The sequence below is a fragment of the Gymnoscopelus microlampas genome (assembly GCF_963454915.1).
Source record: "Gymnoscopelus microlampas genome assembly, chromosome: 2".
NCBI lineage: Eukaryota > Metazoa > Chordata > Actinopteri > Myctophiformes > Myctophidae > Gymnoscopelus > Gymnoscopelus microlampas.
The window spans coordinates 34,040,036-34,064,125 of NC_139939.1; the positions used below are offsets into that span (position 1 = coordinate 34,040,036).

The 24,090-nt window shown below is 41.6% G+C and overlaps 1 long non-coding RNA gene across 1 annotated transcript; it reads left to right on the plus strand.

Moving 5' to 3' along the window:
* The first annotated feature begins 16,927 nt into the window (after positions 1-16,927).
* LOC311061552 lies at positions 16,928-18,515 on the plus strand. The gene is made up of 4 exons (XR_014602413.1): positions 16,928-16,967; positions 17,306-17,352; positions 17,451-17,500; positions 17,826-18,515. It is a non-coding gene; the product is annotated as an uncharacterized lncRNA (long non-coding RNA).
* The last annotated feature ends 5,575 nt before the right edge of the window (positions 18,516-24,090 follow it).

Consider the following 24,090-nt stretch of genomic DNA (forward strand, 5'->3'; position numbering starts at 1 on the left):
ACCGTTTCAGGCTATTTGCGAGTAAAGCCTCATCACGTCAATCCACATCACATAATAATAATAATAATAATAATAACATCACATTACTGGTCGTAGGGTTAGGGTTATATGTGATGTGGATTTATGTGATTTTGTGATTATTTCACGACATTTGCGGATAGCTCGTCATTCACATCGGTCGGCAATTTTTTCTTTTAGGCGAGGTACACGCCGTTGTTTACAGTAGGTCAGAACAGGGAGAGATGTAGGGCCATCATTCATATCATATGCATTTAATGACTTTGGTTATTCCTGTTGCTTGTGTTGTATGTTGTGTATTAATGTCATTCATAGTGTTGTCTGTTGTGTACTAATGTCATTCATAGTGTTGTGTACTAATGTCATTCATGCTGTTGCTGTATTGCTGACAAATATTGGCACAATTGATTTTGCGTTGCGTCATTTGCGGTAAAGCTTAATCACGCCAATCCACATCGCATATGACCAGTATGTGATGTGAAGGTGTTTGACGGATGTCGGCATGTGCATCACGTATAGTTACTCGTTATTTGTGCCGTCATTTGCGAGTAAAGCTTCATCACGTCAATCCACATCACATAATAATAATAATAATATAATAATATAATATAAACGATACATACAACCATATGACCAGTATGTGATGTGGACTTCGTTTCACGTTGTTTGCGTACAATGCTCGTCATTTGGCAGGAGAATAATGAAGAAAATGGACTGATGCTGGACTGAGACTGATGCAGAGAACATGAAACAAAGAATGCTGCTGCCATTGCGTCATATGCGCCTCGTATGATTTATGTCAATCGTTCACAAATGATGTAAATTATACAAGTCTCTCTATCTATCCCTCTCTCTCTCTCTCTCTTTGTCCCTCATCTCTCTATCTCTCCCCCTGCTAAGTATGTTGGTGAATGTAATGCACATTACAAAGTGCTTTGGTAAAGGTACTATAGATAAATGCACCATTTAAATTGTAAACTTTGAATTGAACTCATAGGCATCAGCTAGCAGCCACTGTGACACTGTAAGAGGCAGTTCAGTCACTGTAGACTATATTACTCCTGGAAAATAAAATAAACATTAGTCACAACTGTGTGATTGCATTCTAAACATTACAGTCATAACTGATGTCATTCAAAATGTGTAAGCTCTATATTTAACAGCTACCAGGCATTGTGCCACTGCAGAGGTTCCCAAACCTTTTAGCTCAGGACCCAAACTAGTGAAGATAATAGATTTGCAAGCTCACAACGAGCATGTAAATCTATTTTCACAACCTTTTTTTTGTTTTGTTTCTAATTTATTGCTTAGATTTGTTGTTTTCACGAAATAGCACATGTTCTATTTAGCTTGCTTCTTATATGTGCTTTTAATTCATTTTCATTTTACTATTTGACCCCAGAAAAAATAGTCACTGTTTGAATCTGGATCAGAAATTATCAATAAACAAGCAATGGCAAAAACACACTGGAATGTAAACATTTCAGTGTAAAGATTTCATAACTTTTTAGCTCGAGACCCAAAAGAGAAATGTGATGTCTCCCTGGGACCTAGTGAGAATAGCAGCTCTACAAGCTCGGCTTGTAGATCTGCTATTTTCATTACTCTTATTTTAATATTTTAAATGGAATTTCTTTGATTTTTGTTTTTAAATGTATCGGGTTCTTTTGAAACATAAGAACGTTTTACTACTCTAAATATTTTATTTTATTAATGTAAAACAAATGTAGGATACTAAAAGGAAAGAGGAATATTTACTGACTGATCTCAAAAACAAATTAAAACTGGCAGAAATAAAGACTCACTCCATAGAAACCTTAAGGAAAACTCCTTAGACAGAGACTAAGAACATAAATTTTTATTTTATTTTTTCTATGTTCATAAAGTGCTCCAAGTGCTCCAAGTGAAAAGTGCAGCAACACACATTTAGGTCGTAGGACCATCGTCAGTGCTATATCATCAGATGTAATCATTTGCAATTAAAGCTTCATCACGTCAGTCCACATCACATAATGACCGTAATGTAGTGTAGTGTAGTATGTGATGTGGATTTCTGTGTTGTCATTTGTGGGTAAAGCTTCATTATTCATGCCGGTCAATAGGCGAGGCACTATGACGATGGTCCTTTGACCCAAACGTTTGCTGCTGCACTTTTCACTTTTAGCACTTGGAGCTCTTTATGAGCATGAACAAATAAAACACTAATATATTTTGTTTAGTCTCTGTCTAAGGTGTTTTTCTTAAGGTTTTTGTGGAGTGAGTCTTTTCTTCAACCGGTTTTCCTTTTGTATAAAGATGTTAACATGGCTTCACATTTATGGTCTGTAATGATTACATTTTTACAAATTTCCAAATGTTTTTGTTTGGAAGAGTCAAGATTGTATTTCACACTTGTAAGTTCTGTGGATATCTTTGCTTTGTTTTTTTGATAAAAATATGATTTATTGTTTACCCGATGATTAAATGCATTATCAGGTTGTCATTTAAAAAAAAAAAAGTAAAACAAAAAATCCACAGAGCTTTAAAAAGTGTTGAATAAAATAGTTTTTCCTTTAAAAACAATCTTAATTGTGAACTACATTTTGCTCATGTACAGAGCGTTAATCGATAGGGTTATGTTTTGATGTTGTAGATCTTTGATTTGATTGATTGAATACTTTATTAACAGGTTTGGGGGGGGGGGGGGGGGGGGGTGTGTATTTACTCATGACCCAAGAAAATGTGTCCATGACCCACCATTGAGTCCCGACCCATAACTTGGGAAACAGCGGACCAGGGTCCATTTGTTGCCTTAAATGTATGAGGTTCTTTTGAAATATGAGAACTTTTTATTTCTGTAAGTGTTTTATTTAAAAAAAAATGTAGGAAACTAAAAGGAAAAAGAGAAAGATTGATAGACAGATATTAAGAAAATCTATTTTTGTTTTATTTGTTTCATGATCATAAAGTGATCCAAGTGCTCAAAGTGAAAAGTGCAGCAACACACATTTAGGTCATAAGACCATCGTCAGTGCTATATCATCAGATCTAATCATTTGCGGTTAAAGCTTCCTTACGTCAATCCACATCACATAATGACCATAGTGTATGTCTGGTGTAGTGTAGTGTAGTATGTGATGTGGATTTATGTCTCGTATCATTTTGCGTAATTTGATTTGCGTCTCGTCTTATCAGTTCACGTCACTTATAAGTCATTTGCAGGTAAGTCTTCATCACGTCAGTCCACATCACATATGACCATAGGCGCTGTATGTGATGTGGATTTATGTGTTGTCATTTGCGGGTAAAGCTTCATTATTCACGGCGGTCAGTAGGCGAGGCACTGACGATGGTCCTTTGACCCAAAAGTTTGCTGCTGCACTTTTCACTTAGCTCTTGGAGCACTTTATGATCATGAACAAATAAAATGCAAATATATTTTCTTGTCTAAGGAGTTTTCCTTAAAGTTTGTGTGGAGTGAAAACATGGCTACCTATTTATGGCCTGTTCATGAATTTTCCATGGCCAGTCATTTGGGATCAATAAAAGTAGGAAAAAAGGCTGTTATTCTAGTCCGGACTTGTCCTTTAACATGGCAGCCTTGTTAAGTGGATAAACTAAATTGGTAAATGGATGAACTGTGACGGGATAGATGTGGGAGGTCAGCAAGAGTTTTTTTTTGTGCAAATATTAATTTGAATATCTGTTAGTTTATTGTATCTTATCTGTATTTTGTTTTAGTTTTTCTCCTTTTTTATTGTTGTAATGTTAATTATTGACGTGTATTTTGGGTTATTGTTTTCCTGTTTTCTTCTTGGTCGTCATGACTTCATAGGCTTGTCAAAATTACATAATAGCATTAGTCTTTGATGGATAATATCATTGGAAATTATGTAATATTTGCACAAAAAATATTTCAGTTGTAATGTATGTTTTGTTTTAACTTCCATTTACTGTATTTGAATGTGATGGTATTCTATGTATGTGTTTACCTTGTTTATTGTGAGTCACTCTGGACAAAGAGTATAGATGAATGTCTACATTGAAAATTGTGAAGTGACTTTACTGTTGAAATGTAAATGAGTGAATGTTAAGTTAAAGTTCAAGTATTTATTTGCCATTTCAAAACAAGTTTGATAGGAAATTGTCTTGGTGCTTCCTCTCACATACAAGACAACACAATAAACAACAGCACAAAGACAAGAACAGAAAGAGACACAAGGAACAGAACCAAACCAGGACCAAGCTGCAGCTTTGGCTCATGTATACAGTACAGACAGCAGAAGAAACTGCTTAGTGCAATTATGTAGCAATTTTTAAAGTGCATAATAGTTACCATGTGATTTGTAAATAACAACATAAAAACAAAGGCTCTGGTGTGGTTCTCCTGGTTTACCGGGATGGGGTTCAATTCCCTGCAGTGCCCTACTCATAGTGTTGTATTTACCATTTTATATGGTCTGTTTTATTTATGTTCATAGTGTTGTATTTACCCTTTATGGTTTTATTCTTTATGTTCATTGTGTTGTATTTACCCTTACATGTTTTGTTTAATTCTTTGTTCATAGTGTTGTATTTCCCCTTATGTGGTTTATTTTATCTTTATGTTCATAATGTTGTATTTACCCTTACATGGTTTGTTTTATTCTTTATGTTCATTGTGTAGGGTTGGGATCCTTCATTATCATTATAATTGTTGATGACCAAATGGACCATTACAGGTCTGTAACTCTTTAGTGTACAAATGGAACTAAATGGACCCGTTATGGTGGTCCTTGAAACGTAAAAGTTTGAGGACCACTGGTATTTTAATGGTTTATCAGACGTGAAGTCCACACACCAGCTCTTAGTGTGATGGATACGGTTCCAAATGCTAACACAGCTACAAGCTCTTAGCCTGTCTCAAAGTGGGGTCCGGGGACCCCCAGGGGTCCTTGGGGGGATTTCAGGGGGTTCCCAGCTAGAGTAGTTAAGGTAGCATCATAAACATTTTAACCACTTTATCCATTTACTAGAGTCTCGGGGGACTACGCCCCCCCGAGACCCCAGCCGTTGCGCGGGGCTTTGCGTTCGCTGGTGCCTACGTGTGTCTGTCTTTGTGTTTGTGTCGCTGTAGCACAGAGTGGGCATTAAGATGGGATGTATGCTCCTTTAAGGGAGGTGGATCGTGGGATTCTGTTGTTTGCAAAGAGGCGTTGTGAATATTGGCTCAATGCAGACTCACCTTATTGCCACCTGATCGTGTGAGTGAGTGTTGTGTGTACGTAGGGCGGAATAGCTTGCGGGGTTGTGTGCTTTTTTGTTTGCTACTGGGCCTTGCATAGGAATGGATATTTTTGAAAAGATGTAACAGTGTAAGGAAGCGTCTTTTGTGTGAAGTGGTAGGCCTTGACAATTATGTAGTGCAAGCATAAATGACACATGGAAGAATGCAACAGATGTACCTCAATGGGGAAGAAGCAGATGTCCATGATGTAAGGAAGTTGGCACGTCATCAGGTTCCAGAGATTGGCAACGCAGGGCCTGCAGAATGGGAGTGAAAGAGCAGCCAGGAATCAACCACACAATGTGACATGTTGAAGAGGGATTATGTGAAAGGAAAGGCAGTGATATGTGTGTGAAGTGTTAAGCAGCAGCACTATTAGTTATGTGGATTTATGAGAAAGGAATGTAACAATGCATGAACCTTGCCTCAAGGGGGACGAAGCAGTAGTCCAGGAAAGAAGCTGCAAGGCCGGCAGGTGGCGTAGGTTGTCATGAGAGGCTCTACAGAATGGCTGAATGGCAGCAGTGACTTTGATGACAGCGGTTGTGGTGCTGTGTGATGAGCAGAAGGGGGTTGTGACCTATGTGGTGCCAGAAGTTGTTGGAACATTGCGGGATAAAAGTGTATCCCTGTATCACAACGACTTTGGTAACCACCAATTGGTCAGCTCATCGTCACGTTGATTAGGGGGGAAACTGTAGTAATAGTAGTGGATTGTTTGTTTGACGGGGGGCCACTGCAGGTGGTGGAGGACTGCTGTGAGATGGTCTCTGGAACGGGCGCTGGTGTGCGGGCAAGGCAGTGAAATGTCTGTGAAGTGGTAATTTGCGTCATTGTCAGCAGCACTTATGTAGATGAATGAGAAATGGCACATGTGACAATGCAGCAGACGTACCTCTTTGTGAAGGAGCACTTGACCATGACGGAAGTTGCAACGGGCTGAGGTTACACAGATAGTCATCCATGACAGAGGCTGCAGAATGGGAGAAATGGAGAAGGCGGGAAGGAAGCACACAATGTGAGACGTCCACCATGGATCATGTGACAGTGAAGACAGTGATTTGTGTTTGAAGCGGTAGGTATTGTCAATTATGTAGAGCAATTACAAATGGCACATGGAAGAATGCAAGACTTTTACCTCAATGTGGAAGAAGCACTTGTTTGAAAACCACATTTTCAGTGTGGTCTGTCTGGTGCGGTATGGCAAACGTCAGGGCTGCTGGGTCACCCGTCCTTGAACTGGCAACATAAAGCTGTCCGTGGCTGAAGACAGGGGACTGTAGCCAGACTCCCACTCTTCTGAGGGTCTGCCCTTGGGACTTGTTGATGGTGGTGGCAAAAGCAGTGCGGATCGGAAACTGTTGTCTGGCCCAGTCAAAAGGGAACTGTCCAGCTTCAGGAAGGAACTTGATGCGAGGGATCAAGACTTCCTTTTGTGTGGCTGCGATTGTGCACAGCAGGAGCTTGTTGTTGAGGGACCTCTGGAAGAAGAGTTTGGTGCCATTGCACAGTCCGTCTTTAGGGCTGATGTTGCGGAGTAGCATCAAGGGCATTGCAGGCTTGAGGGTGATGATGTGGCGGGGAAATCCACTGGGGCAGAGGGTGTTGAGATATTCGATGGTGAAGCGCATAACATCTTGGTAGCACTGGTGAGCGTGGTAGCCATACCTGGCATCCAGGTCTCCATGATGTCATTGATGGTGTCCACCTCTTTGTTGGTAGGGGCAAGCAGTGATCTGCCGTGCAGCCAGTCAGTGCGTGCGTAATTGGTAGGCAAGTCTGGAAACACTGTGTTGCAAAATTCTTTCATGGATGTGGCCTCTGCGACGTTGTTGCGATCTGTGTTAGGTTGAATGTGGAAACGCATGCTTTCAGGGATGGAGACGAAGTCGTTGGCATCATTTGCTGTGCCATCGCCAAGGCTGAGGGTCCACGTGTCGAAGTCCTCCAGACGTGGGTCTCCACTGGCCTTGACGCGCATGTTTTCTGTGAGGGAGAAGACGGAGAAATTTTCCCAGAGTGTGGAATTGTTCAGGCAGCTGTCTATAATCTGGCCCTCATTGGCCCCTCGAATCACTGGGAGACACTGTCGGAAGTCACCTGCCAAGACAATAATGTTGCCACCAAATGGAGTGTTTGGCTTCTGGAGTAGGTCTTGCAGTGACCGGTCAAGTGCCTCTAGCAGGTGGCGGTGCATCATGGTGGCTTCATCAATCAGCAGGAGGCGCGAGCGGCGTAGTAGTTTGGCCAGGCTGCTCTGTGCTGTGATGTTCAAGGTAGTGTTCTTTGTGAGGTGGAGAGGAGCTTTCAGGCGCGAATGGAGCGTTCTGCCGAGGTGAAGGAGTTGGGCTGCAATGCCAGTGGTGGCCATGGCAAGGGCAATGCAGCCACCTGGTTCCAGACTCTGCACTGCATCTAGGAGGGCATTGAGCAGGAAGGTTTTACCGCAGCCTCCACGTGCAGATATGAAGGCTTGTAGGCTTTGTTGTTGTGTGACAGCTGACATGACTGTGTCGTAAATCTGTTGTTGTGCTGTAGTCAACTTTGGTATTGTTGCCTCCACAGTGGCGGAGAGCTCGCACACATCGTAGTTCATTTCTTCACGGATGAGGGCGTCTTCCATGTTGACCAGCCCATGGACAGTGGCCTTTTCAGCATCAGTCATTGGTTCCAGGAAAACGTTGTGGAGGTCCTGGTGATGTGACTGGAGTGAGGCTTGTAGATCCAGTCGGACCATGGTTTTCAGCTGGTCCTCAGTGAAGGAGAGATTCCTACGCTGTGCTGTGCGCTTGAAATCATCAGTCCACTGTGACCAGTTGTCGTTGAACAGTGTTTTGGGGTCAGCTGGTTGGCAGAAGAGGAGGATGATTACGAATAAGAGACGAATCTGTGGGCACAGCTGTGTGATTGCAGCCTCAGTGAGGACAGTGGCCCACTCGTTGTCATCATCCAATAGGCCGAGCTCCCTGCACACTTCCTTGTAGATTTCCAGGGTCCGGCCATTGATGGAGTAGAGGTCGTCAAAACTTGTTTTCCCTCTCCAGTGGTCATGGTGGAGTAGCATTCTCAAGTAGAAGACGTCGCCTGCCACGGGGTTGACGGTGTGGACGCGACCAATGGTGACTGCCTTTTTTTTCTGAGCTTCCATTTTTTGGTTTGTGGTAGGTAGGTGTATTTCTGAGGCATGTCAACATAGCACGGCATGGTTGTAGGGTCGAAGTGTGGACCTGCGAGGGCTTTCTGTTTGTCATTGTTGTCGAAGAAAGCAGTCAACTCTGTGGCCCTCTCCTGCTGCACCACAGTCTCCTCATGACCATGGGCAAAATAGACTTGCTGCTGCTCTTTCAGATGCAGGCGGAGTGCTTTGACAGGAGGGTGGTTCTTTGATATGTTGAAGGAGAAGAGTTTCCAGCAGGCCTCACTGGATCCAACTGAACGCATGTCCACATACTCGCGAATCTCATCACGTGCCGGTTGGACGCCATCCGCTTCAGCAGATACCATTGCACGGTCAGGCCCTTTGGCAGGCAAATGTAGATAGGGGTGTGGGTGGAGAGAGTAGTACATGCAGGCGTTGCATGTTGGTGTGTATGTAGTGTGGTGTGCTGTTTATGGAGGGGGAAGCAGTGTATTAGTTATAGGGCATGTGTGAAATGACTCTGCCGTCATGTGGAATGTGAAGTGCATGGAAGTGCAGAGGAGGGGCAACTGAGGAGCAGAGATAAGGGCAAAGAGGGCTGTGTGTTGCAGACAGAACATGCACACACACACACACACACACACACACACACACACACACACACACACACACACACGCACACACGCAATGCACAGGGAGACACATACCCAGACTGTGTGCATGTATGTGGTGTGTGAGTATAGGGTGTATGAAGAATGAGAATGTGTGCAAGAGTGGAGAAGAGCATAAGTCATTACCTTGTTAGGGAGACAGCTGCAAGGAAGGTTGTGCTGTGGCTGCAGCCTGGCGCAAAAGTCTCAAGGAGGGTCTCGTGTGTTGGGCTGCGGTTGGTGCTGCTGGCAGCGTGTGTTCTTTGCGAGGAGTTGAGCTGAGAAGTGAAGACAGTTGGCTATGAAGTAGTGTGAAGAGCAATTATGCAGTGTGGATGAGAGGTGCGTGAATTGGCAGTAAGGCAGTCTGTGTGATGTAAGTGATAGATATTGGGGGCTGGTGTAGTAGGTAGCTAGTGTTCAGTGTGAAGATGTACATAGGAATGTGGGGTGGAGACGGAAAGAATTGCACACACATGTATGTTGCAGTGTAGTGTGTGGTGCTGTTTGTGGAGGTGAAGCAATGTGAAGGTGAAAGGAGATGAGGGCAAAGAGTGTGGCGAGGGGTGTGATGTGAAGGCCAATGCAACAGCAGAGGACGTCCACCTGAGGACAACAGATGTGCGCAAGGACGTCTGTGTCGTGCAGACAATAGAGTGAAACACAGACACTCTGTGTGACAGAGAGACACAGACACACACACACACACACACACACACACACACACACACACACACACACAGACAGACAGACAGACAGACAGACAGACAGACAGACACACACACACACACACACACACACACACACACACAGACAGACAGACAGACAGACAGACAGACAGACAGACAGACAGACAGACAGACAGACAGACAGACAGACACACACACACACACACACACACACACACACACACACAGACACACAGGCTGTAGTTGTGTGTGCATGGTGGTGATGTGAAAGAGTAGGTAGTACATGGATGACAGTGGACTGCATGAGTGGAAGTAATGAGCATTGCATTAGGCAGTACCTTGCTCGTGAGGCAGCTGCAAGGAAGGGCCTGCTGTGTGTGTAGCGTGCTCCGGTGTGTGGTGACTGTGTTGATGGTGTTGTTGTTCTGTGCCAGTAGGCAGGTGTGTGCTGAGGCGATTGGGTTGATGGTCTGCACCTAATAATGGAAGACAGTTGAGGTGGATATATTTGTTGCATTGGAAAGGCAAGTAAAGGCATCAATGAGCAATGTGTTTTTGACACAGTAGGTGTACTGTGGAAGAGAAGTAGGTGAGGGTGATGTGGTGAGGATGTGAAATAAAGATGTCCCTGAAGTGAAGAGAATGTGTTGGAGGGTCAATGTAATAGCATGAGTCATCACCTGTGGCATGGGGCTGGGTGAATGTGCGTGTCCGTGTGTCTGGCGGCTGTTGCTGGTCGTGCGGGTGTGTGTCCTTTGCGAGGAGTTGAGCTGGGAAGTGAAGATAGTTAGAGATGAGGTAGTGGAATGAGCAGTAATGGCATGTGGATGTGATTATTGCAAGGACGGCTGCGTGTTGCAGACGATAAAGGGCCACGCACATAGACAGACACACAGACTGGCAGTGTTCCTCTGTGTGCATGTTGGTGATGTGAGGGAAAAGGTTGTACATATGCTTTTGCGAAGAGAATGGCTGGAAGTTTGGGAATGCAGTAAAGTCTACCTTGGCTGTCAGGCAGCTGCAATGAAGGGGTGTGAAGCTGGCGTTGTGGTGTGGCATCATGACCGGCATCTGAGAAGTGATGTGGCATGTACAGTATATGAGGTACACATTGGATGAAAAGGATTAAGTGCAGGTGGGAGACGTGGCGTGCTTTGGGTGGACATAGAATGTGCGAGAAGGTGAGTGTAGTCATGATGGGAAAGTGTGTGCCAGTAATGAGCAGTAATGCGATATATGTGAATCAGTGAGACAAAAGAAGTGGTGGTGTGTTGTTGTGCTGGGCAGAGCATATGTTGGTGATGAGAGATTATAGGTGGGAAATAGTGTAGAGTGGAAAGACTGCATGGAAGGGATGAGGACAACAGAAGTCATTACCTTGGCTGTCAGGCTGCTGCGGTGAAGGTGTGGGAGGTAGGGCTGGTGATGTGGACTCACTTCGTGCTTGTCAGCTGAGAAGTGAGGTATGCATGTTAATAGGTGTTGAATAGGATTGACTGCATGTGTGGTGACACACACACATATGTATGCATAGTGGCTGTGGCATGATGTGTAATGCTATGCGCAAGGGAAGAGCTAAGGACATGCAATGGAGGGGACTGCATAGTGAAAGAGACGTACAGAGAAGGTGGTGAAATGGAAGTACTGCATTACCTGATGTGTGTGGCAAGTGTGGCCGCTTGCGTCGTCTAGCCAATGCAGGCCTTTTCCTTTTCATGACTGCCAGACAATGTGACGGTCCCAAGCAGGAGTGGGGTGGTTGTAGGTAAACTGTGAAGTAGGGAACATTGTGAGGCAGTGTAAGTGTGGTGTGACACCTTGTGAGGGCAAATGAAAATGTAATAACGGTGTGTACAATACAGCTGCGTTCCTCATAGACATGCTGTGCAAAGTGCTGTGGCCAACGAGAAGCAGCAAAAGGCACAATAGGATTGACAACGTAAAAGAGGGCCGAAGAAAACAATGTCTTGAAAGTAATGGGTCCAAGACAACATAACAGGCAGTGAGGCAAAGAGTGAAGAGATGAATTAGAACATAGAGAGTGGGAAGAGAGGAATGGAACTGAGTGCTAGAGTGAAGGAAGAAGTGTCGGCGTGTGCTTAGAAACACACGTGCAGTAAGTGGGGCCACAGACAGCGTGTGAGGTGATGGGTGTGTATGGCGTTGTTGTGATTCAGTTAGATGGAGACATGGTGGCAGTTGTGGTGCGCAACGGCTCCTTAGTATAGTTTTGTGTGTGAAGAAGTTGTATTGAATGATGTACTGCCTTGGCATGAGATGACATTACGTTGTTGGTATGTGAAGGCGTGATAGCATGTGAAACATTTGTAGTGGCAGTGTGTTAAAGAGCAGTGTGCTGAGGTGGTTTGTAAACATGTTATGGCATTAATGTTAGCAGTCATGAAATACAGGGGAAAAAAGCAGCATCCGTTTAGAAAACAATCAAACATGTGCATAGAAAGAGTGTGAATTAGCATGGAGAAAATGCGAGGTTGTGAAAAGCATGGAGATAAGATGGGAAGATGAAAGAAAGAGGTGAAAACATGAGTGTTAAAAAGGCATTACACATTACATTGTTGGTTTGTGAAGGCGTGATAGCATGGGAAACATTTGTAGTGGCGTTGTGTGAAAGTGGTGTGTGCTGTGGTGCTTTGTAAACATGTTATGGCATGAATGTGAAGAGGCATGAAATAGAGGCAAAAGAACGTGCATCCGTTGTAAAGACAATCGTACACGTGCAATAGAAAGGGTGTGAATTAGCACGGGGAAAAGGCAGCGTTGTAAAAAGCATACACATAAAAGCGAAGATGAAAGAAAGAGGTGAAAACATGTGTTAAAAAAGCATTGCAAAGTGCATTGTGTATGTGAGTGTAAAGAAAGGCTCCATACTAGAGAGTGGGCTCAACTGGGGAAATCTTGAAAGAACCGCTAAGAACCGAGTGAAATGGAGGACACTTAAGTCAAGTAAGTCAAGACTATATTATGTTGTAAAAGAAAGTATATGCTGTCATACTACGTTGGATGTTTCCATAGTGTAAAAGCAACACCACATGAAGCCACAACCTCCCCAGTTTGATTACAGAAAGAGAACATCAATTGCAGTCAAAATATCATCGCCGCCGCTAGCATCACTCAACGCCATTGTCGGGAGTTTACATCTTGAATTATTTAGCGGAGTGACGAATCTGCCGATCCACACAAACCATCTTTTGACCTCTCCCTTCAACCTCAAATATGCCCTTAAACATCTCATCGATGTGAAAGGCCTGGCTGCACAAGAGAAGGTGGAGATGCTTCACAAATCTGATGATTGGGGGTTTGAATCTTAAAGGTCCGGTGCAATGACATTTTCTGATATTTTTATACAACTAGATTCTGACAAGGAGCACGTTTTTAAGATTGAGTAATTAAGATTGTTTTTTTAGGGACTTTTGATAAAAATACACAAAAATTAGTTTAATTTGTTTTGGGCATCTATTGTTAGGAATGCCCATATAATAACGTGCAGCTATGAGCATCACACAGATGAACAAAATCAAGACAAATTCATACTCATAAAAGTGTATATCCCTCCTCACACTTTCACTCACTCAATGACATATGTCAGTAACATGGTCAGTATCATGGTCAGTTAAAACTTAGTGTCAAAAGTAGCAGAAATAAGCGATCTACAAGACCCCAACATATCGTGTGTGTGTGTGTTTGTGTGTGTGTGTGTAGTATATTGTACAAGTGTGAAACATAGTTGGAAGGTAGCTTGTTCATGTTTAACATATGCTTTGTTAAACATTCCCAAAGTATCTATAAATCCTTAGTACATGTTATTATGTGCCCTATAGTAAAGTGAAGACAGTTCATCATTTACAACTGTCTGTTAATGTGTTTGTTCATGTTTAACATGCTTTGTAAAACATTCCTAAAATATCTATAAATCCTTTGTACATGTTATTATGTGCCCTACAGTAAAGTGAAGACAGTTCATCATTTATGACTGTCTGTTAATGTGGACTTTCTCGTTACCTGTTGCAAACTACCTGGCTTTCATGAATGCAGACACCAAACAATTACTAGAATTATCATTCATGTTAAGCAAATGATGCGTAAGACATTCGTAAAGAGTATGTAAACCATTTGTGGTGTTAGGGACCAAAAAAGTCACTACAAAGTACTACCAATCAACTCTAAATTGCCTGAAACGTACTCCTAACTGGTTTTTGGGGGGACGATTTTGGCCTCCACACTTAGTGATTATTTCGGATTTAACTTTCGTTTCGGTGGTGACCAACTTTCGTTTCGGTAGTTTGATTACAAAATGTAAGTTGTGTAAAAAATAATCTGACTATACTAAGTTGTTATTTGTTTGTTTAAGTCAGGCTATACTCTACTCAGAGTCATAAGTTTACAAAATGTACTAAAGTACAGTGAACGTCTGTGCGGTTTGTCTTCATCACTGAAAATAACGTACATGTAAACTGATGTCATGTGCAGTTGGGGTGAAGAAACACAACCATTTCACTCCTAATAATACCTATTTGATTTGACATCCTGACTTGCTGCTGTAGCTGAGGCCTGAACCTGTTACCTGCGGCTCACTAGTCAGTGACTCTATCCATTCACCTACAGCTGTTTCCTTGGAATCTGCGGTTCTGAAACGTTTTGTTGTCAACCCCCCAAATTGACATGTATTTGGGCAGTGGACCCCAATGTGAAAAGATGTAGTGTCAGGGCCCCCCATGAAAAAGATTTATATTTATGCTGTAACACATTTTTTTAAAGTTATTTGTCTTGTTTGTTGTTCAAGTCAAAGCACCAGGAAGGCTGTATTTGTCAGCCATCTGTTAGCTCAATGGGTTGAGACGCAGTATTCATGATCCAGAGGTCATGAGTTCAAATCCCATTGATGTATTTCCTATGATTCTTTCCTTTGCAGACTGGCTTCCAGAAGATCAACTGAAAACTACCAGGAAGGCTATATTTGTCATCCAACTGTTAGCTCAATGGGTTGAGACGCAGTATACATGATCCAGAGGCCATGAGTTCAAATCCCATTGATGTCTTTCCTATGATTCTTTCCTTTGCAGACTGGCTTCCAGAAGATCAACTGAAAACTACCAGGAAGGCTATATTTGTCATCCAACTGTTAGCTCAATGGGTTGAGACGCAGTATACATGATCCAGAGGCCATGAGTTCAAATCCCATTGATGTCTTTCCTATGATTCTTTCCTTTGCAGACTGGCTTCCAGAAGATCAACTGAAAACTACCAGGAAGGCTGTACTTGTCAGCCATCTGTTAGCTCAATGGGTTGAGACGCCGTATTCATGATCCAGAGGCCATGAGTTCAAATCCCATTGATGTCTTTCCTATGATTCTTTCCTTTGCAGACTGGCTTCCAGAAGATCAACTGAAAACTACCAGGAAGGCTGTACTTGTCAGCCATCTGTTAGCTCAATGGGTTGAGACGCAGTATTCATGATCCAGAGGCCATGAGTTCAAATCCCACTGGTGTCTTTACTGTGATGCTTCCACTGGGTGAAAAAGGTGATATACCTGGATACGTGGGCAAGGCATACACCCACCAAACATAAATGATTGGTGGAAGTATTTCAATGAATGCGGGAGAGGACTGTTTACCTTAAAATGCCTTTAAGATACCTGGATATGCGTCTCTCTTTTCTCTGCTAGGGAATCTCCCTTACATATGTAAATTAGAGGTTTGTTCAAACAATGGGAGGTGTGGGGTTCAGAGTGGGGGGGGGGGGGCTCAGAGAGAGAGAGAGAGAGAGAGAGAGAGAGAGAGAGAGAGAGAGAGAGAGAGAGAGAGAGAGAGAACAGTGAACCAAAGTTGCATTGTGACATTCAAGGAAAAGCTAATACAAATATTAAAAAAAAAATGTGTTCTTAGGTCTTGCATAGGTGAGCAGTGTTAGTTTACAGAAAGGACATACTAATAAAGCATGACACACACACACACACACACACACACACACACACACACACACACACACACACACACACACACACACACACACACACACACACACACACACACACACACACACACACACACACACACACAGAGAGATCAGAGTGCAGTCTTGGGGCAAATATTGTACTTTTACTCCACTACAATTATTTGAAAACTTTAGCTACTAGTTACTTTGCAAGATATAAATGATTACATTATAAAACACTTTAGCCTTATTTTATACCTAGGCTATTTGAAAATAGCCGATCTACAAGCTCACAACGCGTCGCGTTGTGAGCTTGTAGATCGGCTATTTTCAAACATTTTAGTACTTGAACACATTTTGATACCAATAATTTTGTACTTTTACCAAGTACGTTTAAGGGTCATTAAATGGTTAAAATTATATCACAAACAAGGCTTACTTTATGTGTGTTTTCGTGTGTATTTTGGGGGGTAGAGATTTACATGCAGGCACAACATTTGCATGAAAGGTGTTGATGGGTTCAGTGGCCCTATTGTCTCAGGTCTCTCAGACAATAGGAGCTCCACCTCTATCACCATATTAACCACTTTAGCCCTATTTTATACATAGGCTATTTGAAAATAGCCAATCTACAAGCTTGTAGATCTGCCATTTTCAAACATTTTAATACTTTCACTTTTGGTACTTTAAGTATATTTTGATGCCAATACTTTTTTAAAAACTTTTACTCAAGTAACATTTTGAACACAGGCCTTTTACTTGTTTTATTATGTTTATATTTTATTTGTATTTTTATATTGTGGTATTGCTACTTTTATTTAAGTAAAATAACTGAGTACTTCTGCCATCACTGCCAAAAATACAGGTTACCACCAGTCATGTGGTTAATAAACTATTTAGTTTGTTTTCTAGTCTAGGCCCAGTAGTGCTCAAAAGAACAAAATGTAAGTTATTTTTTTGTGCTTGTTGTTTAGTGCAAAGCATTAGTACCTCTACATAGTAACGTTTAACTTGTTAAAACTAACTAAACTAAGTAAATAGTTTATTTCCAATCTTTCTCTCTCTCTCTCTCTCTCTCTCTCTCTCTCTCTCTGACTGCCAACATTTAACATGCACATTCAAATGGTGGGGAGGGGAACATTTGTGTCTATCCAATCAGATGTGTCCAAACAGAGTTTTCAAACATTTGAACTGTTTGGGTGGTTGGGTGAATTCATTCTTCTCAACCATGTACTGCTGGCCTGTTGGTGTTTTTGGACTAGCTTTGTAAATGGTAAGCTGCTATCTAATTGTAAATCATTAGTAGGTTATACTGTTTATTGTATTTACTTTGATCAGTTCTCTACAGTCTGTTTGATCAGTTGTAGGCTAGTGTTCCTTTACCTGTATGAGTTCAGATTGTTTTAAAACATGTGGCCTAGTCAAGTAGCTAGTCAATTCATATGCCATGATTTAATTTGTCAGCATAATGCAGTATAGTAAAATACACAGACTTTATACATTTTAGTAACTAAAGTTGGATTGCTTTGTAGTTTGTCTTTACTGTGGCTATATTGAATACAATGGCAAAGCATTGCTTCATCCCACTAACCCCTAAAATGATATTTGCAGGGAGAATTCCATTGATTTCCCCACTGTTGACGAGGAAGTTTTATAAGGTACTACACACCCACACTCTTCATTTAACTTTTTTTTTGTGCACTCCTGTTTCAGTTGAAGTTTTCTGAGTTGTAATTGCTGTTATATTATTTTACAGTTGTTGGCACCCAGCGGTACATGTGTGAGGACCTTTCGGAGTTTTAACAGGTAATCTCCAGAATAAATTGCAATTTGCAGGACAATGGCTTGGTTTTCAGCAGAAGATTCAGCAGACAGTCAGCAGGCAATACACACACACACACACACACACACACACACACACACACACACACACACACACACACACACACACACACACACACACACACACACACACACACACACACACACACACACACACACACACACACACACACACACAGTAGTGTGGTAGAGTGTGGTAATTGTATTAACATTGTTGTGTTCCGGTTTCAGTGGTTTTGTGGTTTAATTGTAATTCTTTTTTATTTTTCTTCTTCTGTTTTTCTTCAAGGCTTCAAGGACTGCCATTTTGGATCTTCAGCCCTCCAGCAGTCCAAAGTTCAGGAGATCATCTCCAAAACCTCATACCAAACGCTGCATTCTCCAGGACCCAATGCTTGAGGACACAGAGCAACTCCAAAGATGGACTTCCATTTTGGATCTTCAGCCCTCCAGCAGGAAGAAGTTCACAAGATCATCTCCAGGACCTTGTACCAAACGCTGTGTTCTCCAGGACCCAATGCTTGACGACAAAGAGCTTGAGGACTATGTTTTTAGTGCAAACATTTTAACTCAAATCTTTGCTTCTGGGGTCCCTGGAACAAAATATATTTCTTTATTTTCTGTATTTCTTCCTGTGGATTATACCAGGGACACATGACTTGGATTTAGCTCTTCCTTGGACCCAGCCACCGTGGATTACATGAGTAGCCTACAAGTGACTTTGTTTTCCTTTTCCCGCTATTTTTCTTTGCTCTTCTTCATGTCACTACTTGCTGACTATATGTCAGTCTATGTGGATTATGCGGTCGACACACACTGACATTTTGCACCGTAATCCTGTGTATAACGCACTGACTTTTAACTTTTTTTTCCAAGCACCTTAACTAACGTCCATAAGTATATCATGCACAGTATACATTGCTGCTATGTTCATGCACATATCTTATCTCAGGTACTAGTGTGAGTATATAGACACAAATTTCACCCACTTTTTTTAATTAAACCTGTGACGTGACAATAAACCTGATTCTGATTCAGAATATTTTAATATATATTTTTTAGAGTGAACATTTTTAACTCAAATCTTTGCTTCTGGGTCCCTGGAACAAAATACTTTTCTTTGAAACAGTTTACCTTATCTGTGTGCTCCTGTTCCATTGTTTTGTATACATTTATTTTTCTTGATCAATAAACATAATTACATGAGTTCTGCCTATGTGTTTTTCTATATTGTTTGTGTGTGTGGATATATATATATATATGGGGGGGAACTATAAACCACCCCTCCCATTGGGGGTGGGGGGGGACGGGACAAGCCACAGCCCCTGGGGGGGGGGGGGGGGCTATAAACCACCCTTCCCACTGAGGGGGGGGGGGGGGTATAAACTAGGGGGTTTATACAAGAATTAGCATGCAGAATGTGGGGTGGGTGGGTGGGGTTATAAGCCACAGCTTCCAATCAAATGTAGTTTTCTGCACATGCTCAGAAGTGGTTGGGGTGGAAGGGTGAGAGGGGTGGGAGGGGTGGGTGTGTGAGGTCCTTGCTGGCAGACATGCAAATGAAGGTCTCAGAAATGGTACATACACCTGAATATGTGGGAGGTTTGTGGGAGGTGGTACATTAATGAATGAGGGCAGCATACACACACATACTCCCTTAAGTATCAGGGGTATGCCTGAGGGATACCCTCCCAAAATCATTGCTTTTCACCCAGTGTTCCCTTTGCAGACTAACGTCTAGAAAAACAAGTTAAAACCACCAGAAAACCTGTAACTCTCAGCCAACAGCATAGCTCAACTGGTAGAGCGTCTGTCCAATAACATGACTTGACCTGACTTGAGTGGGTTCGATTCCCACTCGAGTTAAGTGTCCCCGGTAACTTGGGGCAACAGATAAATTGACTGATATCCTTAGTGATGCTTCCCTTTGCAGACTAACTTCTAGAAAAACAAGTTAAAACCACCAGGAAACCTGTAACTCTCAGCCAACAGCATAGCTCAACTGGTAGAGCGTCTGTCCAATAACATGACTTGACCAGTACAACCCAGGACCGCTCGGTCCTGGGTTGTACTGGATTTGAACCAGCACACTCCTACAAGTTATTCTACGGATATCAGTCAATTTATCCGTTGCCCCAAGCTACCTGGGACACTTGACTCGAGTGGGAATCGAACCCACTCGTCAAGTCAAGTCATGTTATTGGACAGACGCTCTACCAGTGAAGCTATGCTGTTGGCTGAGAGTTACAGGTTTCCTGGTGGTTTTAACTTGTTTTCTAGAAGTTAGTCTGCAAAGGGAAGCATCACTAAGGATATCAGTCAATTTATCCGTTGCCCCAAGATACCGGGGACACTTGACTCAAGTGGGAATCGAACCCACTCAAGTCAAGTCAAGTCAAGTCAAGTCAAGTTTCCTGGTGGTTTTAACTTGTTTTTCTAGAAGTTAGTCTGCAAAGGGAAGCATCACTAAGGATATCAGTCAATTTATCCGTTGCCCCAAGTTACCGGGGACACTTGACTCGAGTGGGAATCAAACCCACTCAAGTCAAGTCAAGTCATGTTATTGGACAGACGCTCTACCAGTTGAGCTATGCTGTTGGCTGAGAGTTACAGGTTTCCTGGTGGTTTTAACTTGTTTTTCTAGAAGTTAGTCTGCAAAGGGAAGCATCACTAAGGATATCAGTCAATTTATCCGTTGCCCCAAGTTACCGGGGACACTTAACTCGAGTGGGAATCGAACCCACTCAAGTCAGGTCAAGTCATGTTATTGGACAGACGCTCTACCAGTTGAGCTATGCTGTTGGCTGAGAGTTACAGGTTTTCTGGTGGTTTTAACTTGTTTTTCTAGACGTTAGTCTGCAAAGGGAAGCATCACAGTAAAGACACCAGTGGGATTTGAACTCATGGCCTCTGGATCATGTATACTGCGTCTCAACCCATTGAGTTAACAGATGGCTGACAAGTACAGCCTTCCTGGTAGTTTTCAGTCGATCTTCTGGAAGCCAGTCTGCAAAGGAAAGAATCATAGGAAAGACATCAATGGGATTTGAACTCATGGCCTCTGGATCATGAATACTGCGTCTCAACCCATTGAGCTAACAGATGGCTGACAAGTACAGCCTTCCTGGTAGTTTTCAGTTGATCTTCTGGAAGCCAGTCTGCAAAGGAAAGAATCATAGGAAAGACATCAATGGGATTTGAACTCATGGCCTCTGGATCATGAATACTGCGTCTCAACCCATTGAGCTAACAGATGGCTGACAAGTACAGCCTTCCTGGTAGTTTTCAGTTGATCTTCTGGAAGCCAGTCTGCAAAGGAAAGAATCATAGGAAATACATCAATGGGATTTGAACTCATGGCCTCTGGATCATGTATACTGCGTCTCAACCCATTGAGCTAACAGTTGGATGACAAATATAGCCTTCCTGGTAGTTTTCAGTTGATCTTCTGGAAGCCAGTCTGCAAAGGAAAGAATCATAGGAAAGACATCAATGGGATTTGAACTCATGGCCTCTGGATCATGAATACTGCGTCTCAACCCATTGAGCTAACAGATGGCTGACAAGTGCAGCCTTCCTGGTGCTTTGACTTGAACAACAAACAAGACAAATAACTTTAAAAAAATGTGTTACAGCATAAATATAAATCTTTTTCATGGGGGGCCCTGACACTACATATTTTCACATTGGGGTCCACTGCCCAAATACATGTCAATTTGGGGGGTTGACAACAAAACGTTTCAGAACCACAGATTCCAAGGAAACAGCTGTAGGTGAATGGATAGAGTCACTGACTAGTGAGCCGCAGGTAACAGGTTCAAGCCTCAGCTACAGCAGTAAGTCAGGATGTCAAATCAAATAGGTATTATTAGGGGTGAAATGGTTGTGTTTCTTCACCCCAACTGCACATGACAGCAGTTTTATATCAGTTTACATGTACGTTATTTTCAGTGATGAAGACAAACCGCACAGACGTTCACTGTACTTTAGTACATTTTGTAAACTTATGACTCTGAGTAGAGTAAAATATCTATAAATCCTTAGTACATGTTATGTGCCCTTAGTAAAGTGAAGACAGTTCATAATTTACAACTGTCTGTTAATGTGACTTTCTCCTTACCTGTTGCAAACTACCTGGCTTTCATGAATGCAGATGCCAAACAATTACTAGAATTATCTTTCATGTTTAATATATGATTCGTAAGACATTTGTAAAGAGTGTGTTGACCATTTGCTAACGTTATCATGGGCTTGTTGTAAAGTGAAGACTATGCATTATTATTTCATGTTTAACAGTGATTAGTAAAACATGTGACATCAAAAAGTGGCAAAAGTAACGTTATATAGTATACAAGTATACAACAATTTATTAAGATATAAAATGTAGCAACTCTTGGCCACAGCACACACACTGACATTTAAACAAAGAAATTAATCACAACAGAATCACAGAGTAGCAGCTTGGAGCCTCTGCAGTCACCACCTCCCAGTGCAAGTTAGCTTTAGCTGCTAAGCTAAACTGCTAAGCATGGAGGACATTACTAGCCTACACATCAAAACAAACATTTTGGATACAAACAGCCACCATCAAAATACCCCCTAGTCATAATGCTACTTCATGTGTGTAAGATTAGCCATTTTATGTTACCTCGATCACCTGCAACAAGACAGTTAAAACACATAAAACATGAATTAGACATATTTCTGTCCAGTCTGCAACTGCATCACTGTTCACTTCCTCCCTAGTAGGCTACTGCAGGTGTAATGCAGGTAATCAGTGTGTTGGCAGATTTTGCAAAAGAAACAAGCGGACAGGTCTATGAAAACAAGCCCAAAAGAAGCAACTAGGCTCAGGCTCATGATAACGTCTGCAAATGGTTTACATACTCTTTACGAATGTCTTACGCATCATTTGCTTAACATGAATGATAATTCTAGTAATTGTTTGGTGTCTGCATTCATGAAAGCCAGGTAGTTTGCAACAGGTAAGGAGAAAGTCCACATTAACAGACAGTCATAAATGATGAACTGTCTTCACTTTACTGTAGGGCACATAATAACATGTACAAAGGATTTATAGATATTTTAGGAATGTTTTACAAAGCATGTTAAACATGAACAAACACATTAACAGACAGTTGTAAATGATGAACTGTCTTCACTTTACTATAGGGCACATAATAACATGTACTAAGGATTTATAGATACTTTAGGAATGTTTAACAAAGCATATGTTAAACATGAACAAGCTACCAATAGCTTGTATATATTATGTAACATCAGTTACAAATGATTTAATAATCATTTACATATGTATTATACATGGCTTATTCATGAATAGTTACTAATACCTTTATAGATGATTTGTAACCGTAGTTATAAAGGTTTTAGTAATCATTTACGAATGTCAATAAACAGGTTGTTAATGATTTGTTAATAGTCTACAAACTGCTTATAAACGTTTATAAATGCTTTAGAATGGGTCATTACAAATGATTTAATAATCTTTTACAGATGTATATAAATGGCTTATTCATGAATAGTTCACTACTTACTAATACTTTACAAATGATTTGTAACTGTAGTTATAAAGGTTTTAGTAATCATTTACGAATGTCAACAACAGGTTGTTAATGATTTGTTAATAGTCTACAAACTACTTATAAACGTTTATAAATGCTTTATAACGGGTCATTATTGTAAAGTGCTACCGAACATTTTTTTTTCCGTTTCGGTAGTGACACCATTGTGTCACTACCGAAACGGAAAAAAAATTACTAAGTCCAGAGCTCGATGAATGTTAGGGACCAAAAAAAACAGTCACTACCAATCAACTTTAAATTGCCTGAAACGTACTCCTAACAGGTTTTTGGGGGAACATTTTTTTTTTCGTTTCGGTAGTGTCACTACCAAAACGGGAAAAAAATGACTAAGTCCAGAGCTCGATGAATGTTAGGGACCAAAAAAAAAGTCACTACCAATCAACTTTAAATTGCCTGAAACGTACTCCTAACAGGTTTTTGGGGGAACAAATGTTTTTTCGTTTCGGTAGTGACACCAATGTGTCACTACCGAAACGGAAAAAAAATTACTAAGTCCAGAGCACGATGAATGTTAGGGACCAAAAAAAGTCACTACCAATCAACTTTAAATTGCCTGAAACGTACTCCTAACAGGTTTTTGGGGGAACAATTTTTTTTTCGTTTCGGTAGTGACACAACCGAAACGGAAAGAAAATTACTAAGTCCAGAGCTCGATGAATGTTAGGGACCAAAAAAAAAGTCACTACCAATCAACTTTAAATTGCCTGAAACGTACTCCTAACAGGTTTTTGGGGGAACTTTTTTTTTTTCGTTTCGGTAGTGACACCATTGTGTCACTACCGAAACGGAAAAAAAATTACTAAGTCCAGAGCTCCATGAATGTTAGGGACCAAAAAAAAAGTCAATACCAATCAACTTTAAATTGCCTGAAACGTACTCCTAACAGGTTTTTGGGGGAACAATTTTTTTTTCGTTTCGGTAGTGACACCATTGTGTCACTACCGAAACGGA